The sequence below is a fragment of the Triticum dicoccoides genome, chromosome 1B, assembly GCF_002162155.2.
Source record: "Triticum dicoccoides isolate Atlit2015 ecotype Zavitan chromosome 1B, WEW_v2.0, whole genome shotgun sequence".
NCBI lineage: Eukaryota > Viridiplantae > Streptophyta > Magnoliopsida > Poales > Poaceae > Triticum > Triticum dicoccoides.
In genome coordinates, this window is record NC_041381.1 from 247,405,573 (window position 1) to 247,413,084 (window position 7,512).

The following is a 7,512-nucleotide window of genomic DNA, read 5'->3' on the forward strand; positions in this document are numbered from 1 at the left end:
GATCCATGTGAAGCAATTCAAATGGTCGAGTGGTAGTCATGATAGTCTTCACTAGATGCTTGGCCTTTGTCATCTTCCCAGCTTCACAGGCTCCGCATAAGTGATCCTTGAGGAATTTGACATTCTCAATGCCAATGACATGCTTCTTCTTTGCGAGCATGTGCAGATTCCTCATGCCAGCATGACCAAGTCGTCGATGCCATAGCCAGTCTTCTGAAGCTTTTGCAAGTAAGCACACGGCAGGTTGTGACCCTGTAGAGAAATCAACAATGTACAAGTCTCCTCTCCTAAAGCCTTCGAAGACTTTGGAATTGTCAGCTTTCATGATCACAACACAACGATACTTGCCAAAGGCAACAACCAAATCAAGATCACAAAGCATTGAGACAGACATGAGGTTGTATCCTAAGGACTCAACAAGCATGACTTTGTCCATGTGTATGTCCTTAGAGATCGCAACCTTACCTAGACCCAATACCTGACTTTTGCCTTTGTCAGCGAAGATGATATGCTTCAGATGTGACGGTGATAAGGGAGCATCCATCAATAGATTCTTGTCACCAGTCATGTGATTTGTACATCCACTATCGAGGACCCACTCATTTGCCGTGGGTTGATCATCCTGCAGATGAATTAGTGTAGCTTACAAACTCATATACTTCATTAGTGAAGAATATGACATCAGTATCATCAGGTCAATTTCATCAATCAGTTAGAATAGACAATCAGTATGAGGACGCGAGAAATGAAGGTCCATTTCATGATGATTAGCCTGCGTCCTATCAGGCACTGTTCAGGTCTCCAGCAAATTCTTCAGTCATTTTGAGCACGGCAGGAGACCTGACCCTGCATAAGAGATTAGTTCTTTTTCTTCACCACCCACATTTGAAGGGGTGGCAAAGAATCCATCACTCTGTGAGCACCATATGAGAAAGGTGGCATGGACGCCAGTCCACTTCGTTTCACATAAGAGGGGTTAGGGTAAGCATATGAATAAGCAAAGAAATTCTTCGAGGACTTATGAACGTAATGATTTGAAGAATAATGCACATATTCATAGCCCTTAGCTCTACCCTGCGAAAGAGAGGGTTTAGCACGATGATGATCATATGAGGACTTTGATCCATATGAAGAATTTGGTTCATATGAAGAATTTGATCTGGAGTTCCTTTTCTTCACAGGTGGTGTCATGAGGACATTCACCTGAAGACTTTCAAGGCAACTTTTGGGAACCCATATTTTCTTCATAGGGGAACCATTCCTGCAGTTAGTTCCAACATATCTAGCACATACTACACCATTCTAATTTTTGAACAGTTTATAGTTAGAGTCAAATGACTCATCAGAAGAATGAGGAGATTCACATGTAAAGCCAGATAAGTTGGATGGATCAACTGGAGGTCCCTTTGCAGCAACCCATGAGGTTTTGGGGTACTATTCAGGCTTCCAATATGCTCTATCAGCATTGAGTTTCCTCTCAAAGGCAATACCCTCTTTCCCAGGGTTTCTGTTGAGGATCTGCTTTTTGAGCACATCACAAAGAGTCTGATGCCCTTTGAGGCTCTTGTACATGCCTGTCATGTATAATTCCTTCAGCCTTGCATCATCAGTTATACTTGCATTATCCTCAGATGAGGAATTAGTGACAGCAGAGACATATGAAGAATTTGTAGCATTAGAAGCATTTGAACATTCAGGTGAAGAATTAGAAGTTTCACGTTCAATGCACTTCAGACATGGAGGAATAAATTCTTCCTGTGTAGCGCTGATTTGTTGAGCAAGTAATGAATCGCGCTCCTTCTGAAGATCTTCATAATCCACTCTTAGCTTTTCAAGATCTTACTTTCTTTGAAGAAATTCAGAAGAAAGCTTCTCGTGATCAGACAAGAGAGTATTATGTTGATCTTGAAGGGCGTCAAACTTGGAATGAAGTCTCTGAAGACTCTCAGCCAATGCTTTTGACTGATCCATTTCTTCACCCAACATATCATCGCTCTTATTAAGCATGTATTGAACTTTTTCCAAAGCTCTTTTTTGTTTAGTGGCAAGGGAAGCAAGTTTGAGATAGCTGGGGCCAAATTCATCACCTGATTCATCATCACTAGATTCGAAAAGGTAGCATTCAGTTACCTTGGCACCTTCTGCCATGAGGCATGGTGAAGAGGAAGACGATTCAGGTGTGAAAGTCATTTCTTTGAGAGAACCCTTGTAATCCTCAAACCAAGGATCATGACGAGTACGATGACCTTCATAGACCTTAGAAAGTCGGTCCCATATTAGCTTCGCGTGATTGAGGTGCCTGACGTTCCTGAACTGATTTCGGGACAGACAGGAACAGATGACATCCTTCGCCGTGAGGTTCAGTAGAGTGTGCTTGCGAATGTCATCAGCCTCCTCCATCTTGCATAAATCGGTAAGACCAATCGCAGTGACGGTCCACAGTTCGCAATCCATAGCCATGAGTCGCTTCTTCATCATGGCCTTCCACCGAGGATACTCATGACCGTCAAAGATAGGGCAAGATACGTTCCTCAATCCTGCAGTCGACATAACTAAAACTCCAGGCGGTTAAACCAAAATCACACAGAATAAAGGAGTACCTTGCTCTGATACCAATTGAAAGTGCGTTATATCGACTAGAGGGGGGGTGAATAGGCGATTTTTACGAATTCTTCACAAAGGAATTTGCTGGTGAGGAAATTCCTAAATGAAGAACTACTAGCAGCGGAATAAGTACTCAAAAGTAAACATAACAGAATACAAGCATAGTCCTCATGGCGAGATGAAGACAAGCACATAGTACAGAAAGCATAAACACAGGATAACACAAGAAAGAAGACGGACAGACTGAAGAAATTGATCTGAGGAAATTGAGAAAGTCTTCAGTCAAAGTCTTCAAAGAGATATGAACAGGCACACCACAACAGACATGAGGAAATGAAAGAGTTGAGGAAATAGAACCAGTAGCTCGGTGAAGACAATGATTTGGTAGACCAGTTCCAATTGATGTGTCAGTTGTACATCTGGTTGGAGCGGCTGAGTATTTAAACTCGAGGACACCCAGTCCCGGACACACAGTCCTCACCGTATTCTCCTTGATCTAAGGTCACACAAACCCCGCCCAGTCACTCGTGGTAAGTCTTCAGGTGACTTCCGAACCTTCACAAACTCGGTCACTCGGCGATCCACAATTCCTCTTGGATGCTCTAGACCTTGACGCCTAACCGTCTGGAAGAAGCACAGTCTTCAAAGGAAACAAGCGTCGGATCCACGCAGGATCAATCTCTTCAGTGATGCTCAATCACTTTGGGTTGTAGGTGTGTTGGGTTTGGGTTTTCCTCACTTGATGATTTTCGCTCAAAGTCCTTGGAGGATGGGATGCCCTCAATTGACAAGTGTCAGTTTCTCTCGGAGCAGCCAACCAGCTAGTGGTTGAAGGGGGCGACTATTTATAGCCTATGGAGCAGCCCGACATGATAAGACATAAATGCCCTTGTCTGATATGACCTTTAGGTGGGTAGATATTTTGGAACCGCTAGCGCGTAGCACAGTAACGGTCGGAATTTTGAATATCTAAATCCTCAGGGCTATCATGTTCCTCACTGTGTAGGCAATTCACACTGGTGAATTCCTAACTCCTCAGTCAGAACAAATTCCTCAGAGACCAGAAGAACTTCGTCTCTGTCACTGAAGAATATGGCTGAACTGTATGAGATTTCCAATGGCTTCACTTGAAGGGATTGGCAGGTGTAGGATTTTGAGTTGAGCATCACATGGAATTTTTTCCTTAGTATTTCCTCGACCCCCTTTAACAGTATGGTGTTTCCTATGACTCAAGAAAGAGAAAATGAAATTACGAAAACAAAAGTCTTCACGCTTCATGTTCCTCGAATGAATACCAAGTCTTCAAGGTCACATCAATTTCTTCACTTTCAAAGTCTTCAGAAAATATTCAGATATACAAAGTCTTCAGACGAAGAACTTCATTTTTAGGGGTCGACTTTCTCTGTAATTATCAAACTCCTCATAGACTTATGGACCTGTGTACACTCAGAAACGCATCAGTCCCTTAACCTATAAGTCTTCAATACACCAAAATCACTAAGGGGCACTAGATGCACTTACAGATCCCGGACAGCAAAGGCCTTTGCCGTCAGCCAGCAGATGGCAAAACGCCCGGCTGAACGAGCGACGGCAAAGGGCACTTTGTCGTCTGCTGGCAGACGGCAAAGGTCATGGCTCTTTGTCGTCTTGTCATCTGCTGGCAGACGACAAAGACTGCAGGCTCTTTGCCATCTGTTGGCAGATGGCAAAGAGACGAAATAGGCATTAATTATGTTTCTACTTATATCCATTCATTTTCACAGAAAATCACACACACACACACACACACAAATATATATATATAGACGGTCTATTCTGGTAATATTAGCAGAATAACTATTCTGCACACCACTTCGGCACTGCACGCTCAACAGAAGCGCACTGCATCATTTTGACGACGAGCACTGCAATAGAGACTAGTGAACTTCGTGTCAAAAAAAATTGCACGCGGTGTTTTCCGGTATTGTTTTCGCTCTAATTTTTTAACCGTTTATCGGAATGAGGCGTGTAATATAACATTGAAAATCTATGGATTAGGCGCAACTTTGACATGTTGAACACTTTTCGAGATTCCACACGGTTTAAGAGCAGTTTTGAAAATAGTGCGGCGGATGACGAGTGGCAGCGAGCATTTTTTCGCGTTTTTTTCTAAACCGCTTGTCGGAATGAAGCAAATGATACGCCGTTGGATAGATATCGTCGAGGCGCATCTTTTTCATATATAAATCTTTCTCTAATTCATTACGGTTTAAGAGCAGATTCAAATTTACTAAATCGCAGAATTCTGTTTTTCGAATTTTTTCAAATGTTTGGTACTGTTTTCGCTCTAGTTTTTGAACCGTTTGTCGAAACGAGGCGTGTAATACGTCGTTGGAAAGCTATGGACAAGGCGCAACTATCATATGTAGGAATGGTATTGAGATTGCTTACGGTTTTAAGTTAATTTTGAAAATCGTGCGGCGGAGGACGAGTGGCAGCGGCCGTTTTTTTTGAAATTTTTACAAACCGGTTTGTCGAAATGATTCAAATGATATGCCATTGGAAAGATATCGACGAGACGCAACTTTTTCATATAGAACACACTCTCTAATTCCTTACGGTTTAAGAGCAGTTTTAAAATTAGCAAAAAGCGGACATTGTTTTTTCGTGACACCAAAATCGTCGTCGGACAAAAAAACGCACTGCTTTAAACTGAAAACCGCACTGCAACAGACAGTCAAGTGAACTTCATGATTTCTTTCTGTCAAACATAAATTTTCTTGCACAAGTTTTTGTTGTCTTTTTTTTTACTTTTTTCTGAACGAGAGTGGACCACAACACTTCCGAAAGTGAACCGTAACACTACCAAAAGTGAACCTCATGAGTACTTGTTGTCTTTTTTATACTTATTAATTTTTTACGCGTGTTGACCAAGCGAGTGGACCTTTCATCGGACAGAAGAACGCACTGCTTCAAAACGGAAACCGCACTACAGCAAACAGTCAAGTGAACTTCATGATTTCTTTTGGTCGGACATAAACTTTCTCGCAAAAGTTTTTGTTGTCTTTTTTCAACTTTTTTTTGAACGAGAGTGGACCGTAACACTCCCGAAAATGAACCGCAACACTACCAAAAGTGAACCTCATGAGTTTTTGTTGTGTTTTTCCATACTTATTAATTTTTTACGCGCGTTCACCAAGCAAGCGGACCACAGTGACTGAGCGAGTGAACTACATCTAATATAGAAGCAAGCTTCTTTGAGATATTAATTTGTTTTGTCGGACATTTTTTTCTCATACGCAAGTGAACAACATCAGTCTCAAAAGTGAACGACATTCGAAGACCGAAGGCACTGCAAGTGTTGATGTAGTCGAGTGATTTTTTGAGACACACAAACAAATTGCACTTCATACATAGGTGTAATGAGCTGCTACACAATTTGGTGTGAACTACTTTTTCCAATCGTCCCACATACAAAAAAATTGAATTCAAGAAAGAGAGTAAACTTTCCGTGGGGATTTCTTCTCTCTTTCTACAAGCTGAACCACTAAGGGGCTGCAGTGCACTTCTTTCCTTCTTTTTTCGTTGATAGTCTTCTTCCGTATAAAACAATAAAGTCAACAGCTGCAGATGCAGGCGAAGCGAGCTATAGATATATGAAAAACGGGTGCAGGAGGAAAAATATGAGCCCCTGGAAAAATAGCATGAGCAATAATGCAAACTAGAAGCAGTTTGCCATCGGGCGGGCACTGGAAAAATAGCATGAGCACGCACACGCCCAGCGTTCTGAACCGCAACATGCGTGTCCCCAAGCTGCAAATGCATTAAACTGCAAGAAATCATTTCTATGCTGAACTTATTTGGAAATCATTTCTATGTCTACTACTTCCAAAATTCACTAGCCGCTCTAACCGCACTGCATCAGAGACATCAAGTGAACCTCTCGCCGATTAAAAAAAAACACTGCGTTGGCCGTAGGTAGCACCTCTCGCTTGCGGCTTCGAGCTTCACAGGAAACATCGGCATGTTCGTGGAGGAGAGTGGGAGATCAGACGCTGGAGCCAGTACTCATCGGAGGACGGAGGTGCCACTTTTTGGATGTGTGGCCGCGATGTCGCATGTCCGCAGTTCCTGTAAGTCACCGGCGCTCGCTGCTTGTACCGGAGAGGAAGGGAATACGGAGTTGGATCCGAGGGGATGCTTGCCCAGGCCTCGTGTTCGCCGGAGAGGAGGAAGGGAGCCAGCTGCTCAACTCCATCGGGAGGCGCTCACGCCCACAGAACTGCGCACGATGGCACACTGCACCGCAACCATACGGCCGCCGAACAGCTCGCCCAAGCGATTGAACTGCACGTCGCGCCGCCGTCCAAGCGAGAGTTCGCCGAAAGCCGTCGGTGCCGTGGGCCGAACTGCAAGGCCCCGTTGGTCGAGCAGCACGCCCGTGTGGGCAGAACTGCACGCCCGTGGGCAGAGTCAGCAAGGGAGCTTACCTAGCCGCGCCGCTGCTGTGAGCCACCGGACTCATGGTCGGCAAGGTGGGGCTGACGGGGGAACACTGGAGCCGAGACGGAGCTTAGTGAGGTGAGAAGGGCGGCGGGACCATGGTGACCGGATCCGAGGCCGGTGCTGCCAGATCCGAGCTCGGTGTGGAGCAGGTCGCCGGCATGGTGGTTGGCCTAGACTGCGCCGGCTGGATGTGGCGGCTGGGCATCGCGGGAGGCCGCCGCGGCCTGGCTCCGGCAGCGGGGCATTACGGAGGACCGCCGTGGCCTGGCTCCGGCGGTGGGGTGTCGCCGTGAGGCGTTGCAGCCTGGATCCGGCGCTGGGATGTCATGGGGGCCCGCCGCAGCCTGGATCCGGCGCTGGCTCGTCCTACGAGGTTGCCCGGGGAGGGTTGGCTCACCGGCGAGGAGTGGAAGGCCGCGGGCT